Raw genomic sequence first — 17,096 nt, forward strand, 5'->3', positions numbered from 1 at the left:
GTATAGGGTGCCTGGGTGGCTCAGTCGGTTAAGCGACTGCCTTCGGCTCAGGTCATGATCCTGGAGTCCCGGGATCGAGTCCCGCATGGGGCTCCCTGCTCAGTGGGGAGTCTGCTTCTCCCTCTGACCCTCCCCCCCTTTCATGTACACTCTCTCTCATTCTCACTTTCAAATAAATAAATAAATAAATCTTAAAAAAAAAAAAAAAAAAGAATCCCGACTGGGGATCCCCACTGGGTTTCAGAACTGCGTTGGGCCTGTGACTCCCTGCTACGTCCACTTCCCCATTCTCAACTGGTAAACCTACACCTGTCCTGCTGTGAGGGGTGCCCTGAGAAGGCAATCTGTCTCACTTGGTTCACAAGTGTCCAGGACCAGCACCCAGTGGATTGCACCAAGCGGATGATCCAGGGGAGGAGACTCCAGAGCTCTGTGGTTCAGGCAAGGTCTGGGACTTTGAGCTGGTGCTACAGTGGGACGAGACCCTGGGGAACCTCAGGAGAGGGAGAGGTGTATTTGGCATTTGGGAGGATACGAATTCTGGGGTGCCAGGACTGTGGCAGGCAGAATCCTGAGATGGCCACGAGACTCTGGCATACACGTATCTCCCACCTTATTAGCCGAGGTACTGCTGCAAAGGCATTTCTGAGGATGTAATTACGGTCCCAAATCAGCTGGCCTTAAAACAGGGCAAGCCAAATAACATGGTCTTTCAAAGCAGAGTTTTCTCCAGCTGGTAGCAGAAGAGCAGGTCAGAGGGGTGAGTCCTACCGGCCTGGCAGAAAACAACCTGCTGTCAAGTACCCACCATCCTGGGACAAGAACTGTGGGGCCTCTAGGAGCTGAGGGCACCCCCAACGGACAGCCAGCAACAAAGCAGGACCCCAATCCAGCAACCACTGGAGATGGGCTAGTGAGCTCAGAAGATGACCCGAGTCCCAGACAAGAGCCTCAGCCCAGCACGCTGATTTCAGCCTCTGAGGCCCTGAGCAGGAAGAGCAGCCACACTGTGCTAGACTTCCAACCCACGGAACTGGGACTAGTAAGTCGGTGTCCTTTAAGCCACTAATTTTGTGGCAAGTTGTTATGCAGCATTAGAAAATTAATGTAATGGTATTTAAAGAAATGGAGTTAATAGCAGAAGAAAGGGCCAGTTTCCCAAGCATGTAAGATAGAGTGACCACCAGCCCTGGGACCATTTTCATTAGGCAACTATTCTCCCAATTCTAGAGACAAGGAACAGGTTAATAAACAAGGGGCAGAAGCTACAGCCTCTTGGTCTGGACTGAACTGTGCCTACCTCAAATTCCTGTGTTGGAGCCCTAACCCATCTCCAAAGATGGAGCCTCTGGGGGCGAGAGGGTTAGATGTGTAAGGGTGGGGGGCCCAGGTGAGATTAGTGTCCTTGCAAGAAGAGCCCGCAGAGGGCTTCCGCAGCCAGGAGGCAGCCAGTCCACACCACGAACCACAACTAGCACCTTGTTCTTGGACTTCAGTCCCCAGGACAGCGAGAAATAAATGCCTGCTGCTTAAACCACTCCATCCATGACATTCTGTTGTGACGGCTAAGACACCCCTCTTGTGATTTCTGATGTCCATCTTTTTCAAGAGGCTGCCTTCAACGAAAGGCTGGGGAAAACGAAATGCCTCTAGCCATTCCTGTCTCTACAGTAAGAAAGGCACTTACTTTATGGAAAATAAATGTTATTTGTCAGCAAAAGTCCTATTTCCATTAACGATTTCAAACCCTTCCACCCACTGAACCTTCTGCCAAAAGCATCAAAACTGATGAGTAGGGCTCGCCCATGTGCCTGTGAGGAAGGATGAAATGGCCGGAGGATGCCTCCCCATCAGAAACAGAACAGGGAGGGCCCGACTGACTTGCCCCCTGGGAGGACACTGGGAACTGCGGCACCAGAAGTGCAGCCAGCGGGGCTGACCCAAGTGCCACCACAACCTGACCGTGTGTCTCCGATGGCGCGACATGAAGCCCTCACTGGCTCCTACGAAGGGATCTCCCAAATCTCAAGCCTGACTCGGCCTCTCTCTCATTCCTTCAGTTTATAGAGTACACAGGGACAACAAAGGTGGACAACACCGTAAGTGAAGAATCAGAAAAATCCAGGTGTGACATGTCACCTAGAGAAGTCAACCCTGCGGAGGGCAAGGGGGGAACCTAAAAAGACACTAAGGGGCCATGACCTCCAGTGCCACTCTGGGAATGCAGGTGTGTCTGGTTCAGAAAGGACATGACCCCCAGTGCCACTCTGGGAACGCAGGTGTGCCTGGTTCAGGAGGCGGCATGACCCCCAGTGCACTCTGAGGACCCAGGTGTGCCTGGTTCAGGAGGGGCATGGTCCCCAGTGCCACAGAGGGAACCCACCTGTGTCTGGTTCAGAAAGGACATGACCCCCAGTGCCACTCTGGGAACCCAGGTGTGTCTGGTTCAGGAGGGGCATGACCCCCTGTGCCATGCCCGGAACCTGCCTGGATCTGGTTAAGGGAAAAATGCCATAGAAGACATTCTTGAGACAAGTGGAGAGATTTGAAAATGAACAGGAAATTATTAGCTGGTATGTGAACCAAGTGCCCATTTCTCAGGTGTGATAATGACATTGTGGTTGTGTGGAGACCATCCTAATCCTGTGACTTGTGTGCTCTTGAATTATTTAAGGAACTTGGTAGATTGTCTGTAGCTACTTTCAGATGATTCAATGACAATAAATATGTATTTAGAAAAAAGAGGTAAAGCAAGTATGTTTTAGCATATAATTAGCACATAATTGCTAGATCGGGGTGGGGGTACAGAATTCTTTGTTTTTCTCCATTGTGTTATTTTCTGAAATAAAAATGGGGAAGGCTGACCCTTCTCTGCTCCTCAAGTCCCAGCTGTGGCCTGTGTCTGTTTCCTCCCAGGCACACAGGGGTGATCAGAGGGCAGACCTGGGGTGGCTTTAAGAACCAGACAAGTTGATACACACAGTACCTCCAGGACAGGGCTACACAAGGTGTGAATAAAGATCAGTTTTCAGTTTTTTGTTGAGCATCCAACACCAGCCAGGCCCTGCTGAGCATCACCACACTTTCTGCCTCCATAAAATCCAGTTAGCAGGGGTTTCAAAGAGGAATGCAGACAGCTTTCTACTGTTTGCATATTTCTTGTTAAACATCTGGAATTTGCTGTTATTGCAGCAAAGTCCAGAGAATACTGATTCATTTGCAAAATAATCCAATTAACTTCCACTCTCCAAATTCACCTAAATATTAGCAGTTCTCTTCAAAAAAGCAATCAACCCAACAATCAGTTTTTAAGGACTATATTTTCTAGCGAGTTTTATTTCTTATCAATGCGTTTTGCTTAATTTAATAGACAATTCTGAAAAATGCGTCTAAGCAAGGATCACACCTTAACGCTCTCATGTGTTAAGTGTTTCATTATTGTTGTCATTTGGCCTTCAGAGAATTCAGTTCTGTAGGGAGGAACATGGCGGATCAGAAAAGATAGTCTTATTATTTTTAGAGGTCTTACTTCTTAAAATTTAATGATAAACTATCAACTTGTAAAACAGTATGGTTCTGTTTTTTGAAGCACAATGAATTGGGTAGCATTTCTGCACTGTTAACGGCAAATATTAGAAGGGTAGTAAGAAACTGTCCCCAAACCTCAACATACTTCAATAGTAAAATGCATTTTCAATTTCAAATTCGATTCCGACCACTAAGCAAATAGCTTCAGATGAAATGATAAATCCTGGCATTTAATAAAGAGTAACAGTATAAACCAAAACAAACCTTGCTTTATAATTCAAATCTAACAACTCAAATAAGTCATTCCAAGCACTGGCAAAGGGCCCTGCCTCACACTAGCAGGGTGGAACCCTGGCAGGTCCAGAGAGAATTGGGCAGCAGGAGGGGACACCTCCTTCCACAGAGAGCTCCTGGGACAAGTCCCCCCCAGATGGGTATGCTTTACAGCTCCATGCTACAGCCCCAGCCCAGAGTGCCAGAGAGAGGCATGGTCCTGGAGTCTAGGCACACCAGGGAGCCCCAAGCCCTGAGCACTAAGGCCCTTACATTCAGGATCTGGAGCATGACTTGCTTACAAGGGTCAAATATCCAAAACATCTCAGCATCTTACCTCTGAAAAACTTCTTACAAAGGCCAGTTTATAATTCCTGGAGCAAAATCTTGGGCAGGAATAAAAGGATGCTCTGGAAACACTGAAATCACTGAACCTGAAGCTATCAAAGAATTCTACAGCACTCAATTTAATTTGCAGGGTTGGCGGGGGAGTTGGTTATGATTTGCTACAAGTGCAATTCCCAAGAATCTTCCCTATTTATAATTTATTTTCCCTCATGTTTTTTTTTTAAAGATTTTATTTATTTACTTGAGAGAGAGAGAATGAGAGACAGAGAGCATGAGAGGGAGGAGGGTCAGAGGGAGAAGCAGACTCCCTGCCGAGCAGGGAGCCCGATGCGGGACTCGATCCAGGGACTCCAGGATCATGACCTGAGCTGAAGGCAGTCGCTTAACCAACTGAGCCACCCAGGCGCCCTATTTTCCCTCATGTTTAAGTTCCAGCGGTTTTAGTCATTATGCTGACATGAGAGAAACCTATACATTTAAAGAGATAGCTGAATTGTTGCAACCTTATACTTAACACACTGCTCTATATTCAATTCTGCTAATTTACTTACACGGTATTTCTCAGGTACAGGCCCTATATTAGCTGAAACCTGGTAAACGACAGGTGTTAAGATGGCCACAGTGACCCTCACCCCCACTCCCAGTACACACACCCTTCCTCTCGAATGAGGGCTGGGCCCAGTGACTAGGTTCTAACAAAGAGAACATGGCAAAAGGGATTAGGTCATGAAGACTGTGGCCTTCTCGCTTGCTGTCGTGGTCTATCACTGGCTCCCCCCGACTTGCCCGATGAAGAGCTCCAGGGGCTGAGTGAGCGGGCCTGGAAGCACAGTCAGACACACAGTCAAACCCTCAGATGAGACCACAGCTCCAGCCAGCACTCTGAAGGCAGCCTTGTGAGACTCTGAGAGAGGATCCAGCTAAGCAGTGCCTGGATTCCTGACCCACAGACACTGTAAAATAATAACTGATGTTTTAAGGCACTAAGTTTTGGGGTCATTTGTTGGACAGCAATATATAAATAATGCAACCATGCAGCACTATCACACCTTTAAAAATCCAAGAATAGGAAAATAAAGAGCCTAACCAAACCTGAGTGCCCAATTTGGCAAGTCTTTTCCAAAACTTCACAAAACAAATTAAGTTTTAAAAAAGGAACAAAAGCACAAAAAAAGAAAAAAATCAGAACTAAGTGTTGAGTAAGAAGGTCCCAAGTGTGGTTACATTTGGCAAATAAAAGTTCCTAAGCTGGACTGTGCGGGGACTCCATTTGGTTAAGATTTGGTCCTATGAAACGTCAATCTGAAAATCTAAACGGGTTTTCTCCCAAGTAACCAAGCAACGAAGTTGTGGCACAAAGTGAAATACTGAACTGACCAGTTCAAGTGTCTCTCCTGGGAGTCCATATAGCTCAGAGTTTTAGATTTGTATCTTGTCCTACTGCCCAATCTTTGGATAAGTTTGCAAGCCTAACACACGTTGATCTTTCCAAAAGTATTCCTGCTGTTCACTCATTCATTCACGCACTCACTTCTTCATTTAACAGTTGTGTGCTGCCTGCTGGCCTCACACCAGGCGGCCAGGTCTGGGAGCTGAGCTGGACAAGGCCCTTGCCCTCTTGGGCTTTTCATTCTCTCAGACTCCTCCAGCATTATCTTACTGGACACACTCTGGAGCCATTCCCCAATCAAAGAGCAGCACATAACACACCCTATTTTTTCATTAGCACTTTCAAATTAAAGGAGAACACGGGTTCTAGATGAGTCTCATTCAAAGGTTTCAGAGAAGCAAAGACCCCCAATTGCTAGGTCCTTTAATATTTTCCCTTCCGGGAGTGGAGAAGGTGCCTGATCCACTCACCTGATATGTATGCTCGCCTGCTCCAACTTTCCTGCCCCAGGCCAGTGCCCCCAAAACACTTCCCTAGGCTTCCAATACTCCTGGTTGGACCCCACCCCTCCTGGAACTTCCTGGACACTGAAAACACCTCCAGTCTCAGGATGGAGGGCACACCCACACATGGAGAGAGAAGAGGGCAGGGGTGGTTGAAGGTGATGAACACTGACCACAAGGCCAAGGCAAAAGACAGTAGGCCTGGAGTAGGGGCTGGAAGAATAAGGTAGGGGATCTGGGGAGTGAGCACAGTGCTGGCTTGAGGCATGGAGCCAGTGTGGACTAGGAGCTCCACTTGAACCCCCAGAGACATGAGGATGGTCCCAACCCTGCCTCACATGTGTCCCTAGGGCCCAGCCAGGCAGCATCTGCTGAAGGTCAGAAGGTCTGTAGGGCTGGCCCAGGTGCTCATAACATCAGGGTGCTCAAGGGCCTCACAGGGATTTGCACTGTGGGGCTCAGGTGACCAGGATCCCTGATGCCCCCAAGCCTTCAGAGCAGGTGGATCCAGTTGAGCAGACTGGACATATTAAAGGCACCTCTGGATCCTGCCTCAGGGGTCCAACCCCCTGGAGGGCTGGCTTGGGGTTCCAGCATTCCTTAGAGTCCACTCTTGGGGTCTGGGTGATTCCCATCGACTTGCTCAGGAGTTCTGGCCTTCTGAGGGACCTGTCTCCAAGTTCCAGCTCTTGTCTGGGTCCTGGCCCTCCCCGAAAGCCTAGCTTCTTCGTGGTCCTGCCCCAGCATCCAGATGCTCCCAAATGACCTACCTGGGGCCCTGATCATCCCGAGTCTGTCGCATGGGATGAACCCTCCTCATGGCACCCTGTCTCAGGGTCTCGGAAGTGCTCACAGGACTGTTCTAGGATCCCAGCCCTCTTTGGAGCCAGTCTTGGTGTCCTGGCCCTCCTTAGTGACCCAGCCCAGTTGTTCCAGCCCTCCCTGGGTCCTGCCAGATCCTGGGGTCCGGCCCTCCTCCGTGACCTGTCTCAGAGTCCAGCCCTCTCTGGCCCCTGTCCAGTCTCAGGGTCCCAGTCCTCCTTGGTGACCCGTGCTGGGGTTGGACCCTCTTGATGACCCATCCCAGGGTTGGACACTCCTCGGTGACCTCTCTCTGGGTCGGTCCGGCGCTTCCTGGTCCCTGTCTGGTGGGTCTGGGGTCTAGCCCTCCTCCGTGAACCGTTTCAGGGTCTGGCCTTCCCCGCTGGCCCGTCCCGGGGTCCGGTCCTCCCTGGTCCCTCCCCGATGACCCGTCCCGGGGTCCGGCCCTTCCCCGTGACCTGTCCCGGGGTCCCGACCCCGTGGGTCCGGCCAGCGCCCGGAGCCTGCCGAGCCGTGTGGGGACTCCGCGGGCCGGGCCGACGAGGGGCGCAGGGGCGCGGGCAGGGGTCCCGAGCCTTCCGGGCCCGCACACCGGCCGAGGCCGCGGCCTGAGGAACGGGCGCCGCGGGCCAGGCCAAGCGGGGCGCGGACTCACTGACCTGCCGTCTCGGCTGCGGGCGAGCAGGGCGCACGCGGGGGCAGCGCCGGGAGTGGGGGGGGGCGCCGCTCCCTCCGGGTCCCCCCCAAGAGCAGGAGAAAAAAACCCGTCCGGAGTTTAAAACAAAGAGGCGGAAATGCCCGAACGGAGCCGAGCGCCGAGTCGGGGGCGCCGCGCATGGAGCATGCGCGTTGCGCGGCCCGGCTCCCACCCCGCAGCCGGGGAGGGGGCGGGGCCCGGGGGCGGGGCCTGAAGGGCGGGGGCGGGGCGTGGTCAGAAGGCGCAGGCGCGTTCGGGCAGGGCTTGGCCGAGGGATCTGGAGCTGGGAGGGTGCCAGGGGCGGGGCCCGCAGAGGAGGCAGGGGATTGCGGGGGCGTGGCCCGAGGGGCAGTGGGCAGAGGGGGCGTGGTCGGCGGGAGCTGCGCCGGGGTTGCGGGGAGGGAGAGTCCTGCCGGACACAGGATCTAGTAGGCAGCTGGCGCCGAGCCCGGGGCATTCTTGTGGCGGAGTCGGTCTCGTTCTTGCGATCCAGTCCTTTCTGGGACCTAGCACAGAGCGCTCCCCGTGCTCCAGGCGGGAGAGTGGGCAGCAGGGCTGACCCCGCAACTCTGTGCGTCCACCCTTGCACAGGCCCTGCCCTGGAGCGTGAGCAGTGGCCGTGACGTCCATCCCTTCCTGGGGTCCACACCTTGGCGGGGGAGGGGGCAATAAGAAAGGCAAAAACAAATCTGGTGTCATATGGGAGCCGGATGAACTGGGTAGGGGAGGCAGTGGATGTCTGGAGTGTTAGTTTCAATAGGGTGGATGGGCATGGAGACGAGATCGGGCGCGTTCAGGGTGGTATGGCCGTAGACGGGTGAATGGGCATGTAAGGACACAGAGGGAGCCAGCCATAGAGGCACAGAGTCGGAACATAGAGGGAAGGAGCCCTGCAAATATCTGGAGGTGGGGTTCACAGGTAAGTTGTCCTGCCAGCACCAGGGTACAAAGTGGGGGGTGTTGAAGGATGCTTGCCAGGGGCCAGCATGGAAGCCAGGGGGCATGGGGCATGGAGAGGGAGGAGATGAGGTCAGATGGAGAGGTCCCTGGGCATTCGGAGCAGAGGGTTGATGGCATGGTGCCGGCATGGTAAAGCCTCCCTCTGGCTGTCTTGTGTTTGTCTGGCGCGAGCAGCGAGGGAGACAGTGCAGGGAAGAAGCCGCGGTGCCGCACTGGGTGGTGCCAGGGAGGGGAGGAAGTGTGGACTGCTGGGGCTCAGCCTGAGAACAGGCAGGGATGGGTGAGGAACAACTGGAAGAGTGGACAGCCTCTGACAATCTGGGGATGGTGATGGAGCACAGGAGGGTGGGGTCAGGAGTGCAGCTGTAATAGCCATTAGACTCCCTGTGGCCCTTCTGTGAGTCTGTGGGCTTCGGGAGTGGAGTCTTGAGTTTGCAGTGTTTGGAGTGAGGGATGGGGGGCGCTGAGCCCCCTGCCCACGTGGAGAAATCAGAGAGTCCAGGAGGATCCAGCAAGAAAGACCCAGATTGAGCAGACTGGGGAGAAGGATCCCCAGGGGTGAGTGATGTCTTGTCAGCTGCTGAGAGGGGTGTGGGGAGTGGGACCCTTCTGGGACCCTGTCCAGTGCAGTGTGGTTGCATTGCCAGGGTAAAAACTGAATTGTGGTGGGCTCAAGGGAGGAGGGTAAATATAGACAACCTTTCCAGGGGTTTTTCTTTGGAGGGTTTCTGGGACTAGAAGGCTGTTTTCTGTTTGGGTCAGAGCCTCAATGGCACTGATGGGGTACAGGGAGAGATGAGCACACTGGAGAGAGGGAAGGCTGCCTGAGCCCAAGTCCTTACCCAGGACTGGGGGCCGGATCCGGGGCAGGGGGCTGTGGCAGCCTTTCACACTGGGGGAGGAAGACCCCGATGCAGGGAGTGGGGCCTGGGCAGCATCTCATCCAGCTGTTTCTATTTTCCAGGGAAATGGCAGCTAAGTTGAACCAGTCTGGAGTGGAGGCCTGGGTGTCAGAAGTGGGGATAGGGCGCCTGGGTGGCTCAGTCGGTTAGGTGACTGCCTTCAGCTCAGGTCATGATCCCAGGGTCCTGGGATCGAGCCCCGCATCGGGCTCCCTGTTCCACAGGGAGCCTGCTTCTCCCTCTCCCACTCCCCCTGCTTGTGTTCCCTCTCTCGCTGTGTCTCTCTCTGTCAAATCAATAAATAAAATCTTAAAAAAAAAAAGAAGTGGGGATAATAGGCCAGGAACAGCCCTGGGCACAGAGCAGTGACCCCAGGAAGTCATGCAATGGCCTTCTGACACTGTAGCTGTCCGTCTGCAAATGGGGGAGAGCCAGAGTGTGTGCATGAGGCATGGCCACAGGTCTCTCTCAAAGAGTGCAGACAGGACATCTCACCTGCCTGCTCTCACCGGGGACCTCATCAGCAACAACACCCGAGATCTTGATCTTGAACTCTGGGCTCCTATATCCAACTGTCTGGCCATATCTCTGCTGGGCTATCTTTAGGGAGCTCAGGCTCTGATATCAGGATATCAACTCCTGATCTTCCCCCGAGCCTGCTACTCACCCCAGCCCCCACTGCAGAGGAGAGGGCTCCATCCTGCCTGCTAAGCCAAGACACTGGGGTCCTTTCTTCCAAGCCCATACCTGCTGTCAGCAGACCCCTCAGAATATGGCTATAGCTTTTCACCCCCACTCTGGTCCAAGGTCATTGATTGCCTCTGGATTAGTGCATAGCCTCCAGACTGGTCTCTCTGCTTCTTTTCTTGACACTCCCTCCCCCAACATCTATTCTCAACACAGAGTAGTAACTTTCATAACACATTAGTCGAGCCATGTTTCTCCTCTGCTCAAAAGCCTCTAGGAGCTTCACTCAGAGCAAAAGCCTAAGAGCAGCGTGATTGCAGGGCCCCAAGGAAACCTAAGATGATGGAACTGTGTGCTGTGTGGGTGGCGGTGGTAAGTTCATGGGTGTATACATGGGGCAAAACTCACTGAGTGTACTGGTTACATGTATGTGGTCTATACCTCAATAGAGCAGGAAAGAAAGAAGAAACCAGAAACATGGTACAAGCAGTGAGAGGACACTGCCTCCCCACCCCCCAGCCCACTGCTCCCTCCTCCCAGGAGGGTGAGCTGTCCTCACTTCTGTGCCACACAGCCATCCCAGGGCACTGGCCTGTCCTTGGCACCCACCCAGCTGCTCCACCTCACCTCTCCCAGACCATTCTCTGTGTTGGATCACTCCATTCACTTACAAACTCAGGGTGAGGCCGCCCATCTTAACAGTACGGAACAGGACTTATTCTCTCCTGATGGTGTACTTCTGTGCTTGTCTTCACAGCATGACTCCTCCAAAGAGCTGTCTATACTCGGCCTCTCCAGTTTCTCTTTCCATGATCTCTCTTAAACCCTTGGGCTTCTGCCCTGCCTCAACTCGAACAAAATGCTCTGGTCCAGGCACCCAAGGCTTTGTGGGGCTCTGTCCAGTGGCCATTGTCATCTCCATGACCCCCTGTGCTGCTTCTCCCCTGAAATACTTTCCCCGTAGCCCATTCTCCATCGTGCTCTGCCCCATTCCTGGCACCTTCTTGGCCCCTCTGCCACCCTCTCTCCTCCTGGGCTCTTCCTGCCAGGCCTCCTCCCCTCTCCCTGAGGCTCCTCTCCTGGCCAGTGCTCACTCCACCCATGGTTTCAAGCCCAGTCCAAATGCTGGCTACGCTCCTATGTTTATGCATGATGTGTCCCTCCAGTGGACAGCAGACATCGTTCCCACCAGGTTCAGGACACAACTCGGGGTGACACAGGTGACCTGCTTCCTTCCACCTTCCTCATCTCAACCAATAGCCACTCCATCTCTTCTGTTATGGGGGCACAAACATTTGGACTCATTCCTGATTCTTCTCTTTCTCTGTTTTCTCACATCCAATTCCTGGGGAAGTCCTGGGGGCTCTCTCTTCAAATGTGCCTTAACCCAACCATAGCTCTGGGACTGCACAGCTGCTGCCCTGGCCTGAGCCCACCTGTTCTGTCTGGGTCGTTACCACAGCCTCTGCCCTGCCCCCAGTCTACGCTGAACAGAGCAGCCCAGGAGCTGACCCTTCAGTACCTAAGTCAGAGGGTGCCAGGCCTCTGCTTAGCAGCCCAGTGGTTGCTCTGAGTCTCCGAGGTCCTGCCTCAGGGCCAAGCCCTGCCTTGACTCTGGCCTGGCCTGGTTGCTCTCCCCAACTCACTTCTTCCATCTGTATGGCGCTCCTGGACATGCCGGCTGTCACATCTCAAGGCCTGGCAGAGCCGCTCCTGGACCTGGGTGGCCCATCCTTGCTGCCCATGTGGCTCTTCCCTCCCTCAGGCCTATGGTCAGGTATCCCCTGAGGCCTCTCCTGATCAGTCTGGTGACAAAACCTCACCATTTGATAACTTATCTTGTTGGCAAGACCCTCGTATATTGCTAATGGAGATTGATAACATCCAGTGAAACTACATAGACATTTATCCTTTGGCCCAGCTATCCCCAAGTAGGAATTTATCCCAAAGATAAATTGGGAAAACTGGCAAAACACTGGCAAAATGCCAAAAAAAAAACCCAAAAACAAAACAAAACCCCACAGACAAGGCTGCTAATTGAAGCATAATTTGTAACAGAAAAAACTGGAGCCAGTCCGCAAGGCATCACGTGTGAGTCTGCACGCTGTGGGTCCTGGTAGCTGCGGCAGGACGGGCAGATGCCCGTGTGTGCCATCACGGGGCCACCGCCAGGGGTGAGAGCCAGGAGGTACTGCTACGATGTGCAGGGTGCGGGGTGGCCATGTTGGTAAGGCGTCTGCCTTCCACTGGGGTCATGATCTCAGGGTCCTGGGATGGAGCCCCGGGTCAGGCTTCCTGCTTCAGTGGGGAGTCTGCTTCTCCCTCTGCCCCACTCATGCTCTCTCACTCTCTCTGTCTCAAATAAATAAATAAAATCTTAAAAAAAAAAAAAGGATAAGCAGGGTGGAGAGCAGGGTGTGTGGAGTGCTGCCGCTCACCCCGTAAATGCGGATCATCGTGTGTTCTGTGGGCTTGCCTGTGTGAGGACCCTTGTGGATTGCAGCAGGCTGGTGGTAGTGCAGGACATTTGTGTCATAAAACAGAGGGAGGGCAAACACAGCGAAACAACCTCAGCTGGGTGGCACTCACCTCAACACGCACACACGTAAATGTACATCTCTCTACACAAACAAATGGACACCAGAAAAACTTGTTAAGTGTCTCATACCATGCACAAGATGTCAGCCATACGGTACACAGAAAGATTAGATACTAATTTCAACCATACAGAGAAAAGTTAGACATCCCATATTTTACACAAATAAATTAGACACTCATGTCTCTTGCTCTTGCTCTCTCACGCACACACACACCACTTTCCACCTCAGAACACCGTGCTAAAAGATTCACCATGCCATATCCACAAACAAAAAATTAGATACCTGTCAAGCTGTTTTTTGTTTTTAAGATAGACTGATTGATTTGAGAGAGAGAGCGAGAGAGCGCGCGCGCGCGCGTGCATGGGGGAGGGGTAGATACCGTGCACAGAGAGCCCAACGTGGACTTGATCTTGTGGCCCCTGTGGAGGTGTTTTTAAAAAAGTAGATCCTGTTGGGAGGGGGTTCTCCATGAATTTCTCAGGTTTCTGTTCCTGCCTGGTCCAGGTCCTCAGAGCAAAATAATTTACAGCCTAGTTAAGAATGTTTGTCTCAGAGACATTCCGGGAGAGTCAGGAAAAATGCCCAACCCTTCCCCTCCCTGGAGGAGATTTGCTCACGTTCCAGCATAAAGAGAAGGTTTCTGTCTCTGGAAGGCAGGATGGGGAGGTTCACAGCAGTCCTGTAAAAGATAAGAGTTTCCTATTTCGGGGTTCTTCTTCGGAAGCGCACCCCCTGGCATGTGCACGCCACCTGCCTGCCCATGGAAACGAGAGGTGAGGGACCGACACAAGGCATTGCCGTAGCCGCGAGGGACGGGCGCTCTTCACCTCGGACCTGGGTCCCATGGTTCCTGCACACACATATATGGGCCCTGTGGGCAGCTTGTGAGCTTACAAGTAGAGCAAAATCTCAGACCCAGCACAGCTTCTGATGTAACACACACTTGTTTTCCACCACACACACAAAGTAGACACACTTTGCACACTACTCACCAAAGTATCAGCTGCCTGTTTTCCCGTTTCACCCCACTACACATACACAAAAGACAGAGACCCATCTTGCACCACACATACCAAAAACCATACAGTCTTACGTAACACATCATGAACACACACTAGATACCATCTCGTATTCGACACACACACACAAAGCAGGTAAACATCAGGCCATGCACAGCAACACTAGATACCCACCTCTCTCTCTCTCTCATATACATACTAGATACTACTTTACACCATGCACATACAGAAAGCTGCCCACCTCACATGTGCATACAGAAACGTGAGAACTCAGATCCTTCCTCTTTTTTAGCAGGCTGAACAGGTCTGAGCAACAAGAAAAAGATTGGACCCCAGAGTCCTCCATGAAACGGGCTAGCCAGCTGGGGTTGCAGATACTCGTCCTGACTTTGATATGTAATGAGCCTCCAGGGCTGGCTTCCTAGACTGTGGGAGAGACAGAAGAACAGATTAGGAGGAGGCAACCCCAAGGGCTTCTCTCTGGTGGGGACCAACTGAAGCACAGACCACAGTGACCAGAGACTTTCTTCCTTTAACTAAACAGGTTCACATTCCAGTGCAGATTCCCTGATTGGCCTCCCGTATGGATAAGAATGAAGTCACACCGTCCTTTTTGAGACAACCTGAGAATCCAGATTCTGATTTGCTTACTCAGTCCCCTGCTATGGTGCAGCATCGGTGTGTGTGGGTTTTCAGCAGCCATGAACTTGGGGAAAGCAGAATGGAGTGGACACAAGTAAAGACGTGGGTGCTGGGAAGGGAGGGTGTGCGTCTGCAATCAGAAGGCTCAGAGGCTCCTGTCCAAGATGCACACTGTATGGCAGGGTTGGGGGAGTGGGCCGCCCTGTGGAGGACCTGCTGGACAGGCCAGGGGCAAGGCAGAGAGGTCGCCCACCCCGCACACTTGTCTCTTCCTCCGCAGCTGTGTGCTGGCCCCAGCCTGTTCCAGGGATTTGGGTGTGGACGGACTGGCTCCTGCCCTCAAGTAGCTGACATTCTCTTGAGAGGAGCAGATAAAAGCCAAGTAAAAGCCACACAAACAGGATGGGCTGTGGCCATCTCATCATCTAAGGTGAGATTTTTTTTCCCCAATACCCTCAGCGAAGAAGGTGTTGGCTTTGCTCCATCCTTGGCAAAGGGACTGCTCTCAGTTGCTTAATTTTGAACAAGATACTGTTTAGGGAAGACACGGTGGCCTGAAAAAGCCTTGATTAATGCTAGTTTGGGATGCTGATGGGAGTCTGTGTTTGGTTAAGGAAAAAGGAGATAAAGAATTGGAACAAAGGTTTAGTCATAATTGTGTGTCAGGTGTTATTTTAAACCTTTAAAGATCATTGTTTTTTTTTTAAGATTTTATTTATTTATTTGACAGAGAGAGACACAGCGAGAGAGGGAACACAAGCAGGAGGAGTGGGAGAGGGAGAACCAGGCTCCCCGCTGAGCAGGGAGCCCGATGCGGGGCTTGATCCCAGGACCCTGGGATCACGACCTGAGCCGAAGGCAGCCACTCAACCAACTGAGCCACGCAGGCGCCCCATAAAGATCATTGCTGAAGGAAGACACAGGTGGAGATCACTGAAGGGTTTCTTCGAGATGTGGTGGTCCCAACAGTGTGCAGTTGGAATCTGGGTGCAGAATGACCCTTTGTGGATGGTGGTGTACCTCGATTCAAAACTTGAACAGCTGAGATGCTTATGTTGAAGATATTTGCCCAAATTTAAATAAAATGTGAGAGTGGAAAAAGTTGTTTCCAAATGAGTGTGCTTTCCATGTTGTGTGAGTTTTGAGATAATTATAGATTCAAATGCAGTTGTAAGATATAATACAGAGATTCCTTGTACGCTTTGCCCAGTTTCCCCCAAAGATGACATCTTCAAAACACAACTGTATGATATCACAGCCATGATACCAACATTGATGAATCATGATCTTAGATTTCTCCAGTTTTGCTTACACTGACATCACATGGCTGTGTCATACGTAGAGTCCTGTACCCACTGCCACAGTCAAGACAGAGTATTTCCATCACCAGGAGGATCCCATCTCCCTTCCGCTCCCTCTTCAAACCACTAATCTGCTCTCCACTTCTAAAATTGTATCTTTTCAAAAATATAAACAAATGGAACTTGTGAATATTAATAAAGGGAAACCTCACTAAAATGGAATAGGGAGGTTCCACAGGTGAAGCTCTGAATTGCAGACACAAAAAGAACAGAGGGACCTCAAAAGTTAAGTCAGTGCCCCTGTAGTTACTACTTTATCCCAGAGGAGGAAAGTTTCCTTCTCCCCCAGCAACAGCCCAGCCAATGAGAGACTGCCCCCACTCAGCACGATTACCTTGTGATTCCCCCAACTGCTTGGTGTATGAACAGTCCGTTCCCACTGAGCCCCATTCCATGGTGTGGATGCACTGTGGTTGGCTTAACCATTTGCTCACTAAAAGGCAAATAGGTTGTTTTCAGTTTTGGGGTATCACAAATAAGGCTGTTGTACACATTTGGGTATAGATTTTTGTTGAAAATATGTTTTTAGTTTTCTGGGATAAATGCCTCAGAGTGAAACTGCTGGGTCATATGATAATTACATGTTAGTTTTATAAGAAACTGTTGACCTGCTTTCTGCAGTAGCTCTACCATTTACATTCTTAACAGCAATGAATGAGTAACTGAGTTACCCATAACCTCACCAGCATTGGATGTCATTGGTTTTTCTTTCAGCCATTCTGAAAGGTGTATAGTGGTATCTCATTGTGGTTTTAATTTGTATTTTCCTAATAGCTAGTGATGTTAGCCATTCATCATCACTCACCATTTGTATATTCTCTTCAGTGAGATGTCTTTTCATGTCTTGATAATTGGAATTTTTTTTTTTTTTTACTGTTGGGTTTTGAGGGCTCTTTATATATTCTAGATACCAGTCCTTTGTCGGATATGTGGTTTGCAAATATTTTTCCCCAGTCTATGTTTACAAAACCCTTTTGATAGGAGTAGCATTAGGTCCATAGATCAATCTGGGGAGAACTGACATTTTTACTGTGTTGAGTCTTCCAATCCATTAACATGGTATATCTCTCCTTTTTTTTTTAAGGTCTTCATTAATTTCTTTCATTTGTGTTGCATAATTTTTAGCATACAAGTCCTGTGTACAGTTTGCTAATTTTGTACCTGTTGACCTTAAAAATAAAAATCAGTTATTTTACCAGCAAGAAAAAAAAATGAGTTTACTCAGGAATAGCAAGGAATTGCAATGCAGGACAAGCAAGCTGCAGCCAAAATCATAGGCTAATCCAAAAAACAAAGGAGAGGAATGTTATTTGAAAGAGAAGAAGGAGGAAGTTGGAAGGGGTTATTGTGAATGAAAGTCCACT

General features: G+C 51.1%; 1 protein-coding gene and 1 long non-coding RNA gene across 7 annotated transcripts in view; one reads left to right on the top strand and one right to left on the bottom strand.

Moving 5' to 3' along the window:
* The window catches only part of LOC110569794, a 19,799-nt gene extending 12,150 nt beyond the window's left edge, over positions 1 to 7,649 (bottom strand). Inside the window, exon 1 of the long non-coding RNA XR_002479690.2 lies at positions 7,524 to 7,649. This is a non-coding gene — a long non-coding RNA (uncharacterized LOC110569794). The remainder of the gene's footprint in view (positions 1 to 7,523) is intronic.
* The window catches only part of GAK (cyclin G associated kinase), a 364,833-nt gene that overhangs the window by 174,791 nt on the left and 172,946 nt on the right, over positions 1 to 17,096 (top strand). The gene's annotated exons all lie outside the window — the stretch shown is intronic.

Source organism: Neomonachus schauinslandi, chromosome 2 (assembly GCF_002201575.2).
Source record: "Neomonachus schauinslandi chromosome 2, ASM220157v2, whole genome shotgun sequence".
In the NCBI taxonomy this organism is placed as follows: Eukaryota; Metazoa; Chordata; class Mammalia; order Carnivora; family Phocidae; genus Neomonachus; species Neomonachus schauinslandi.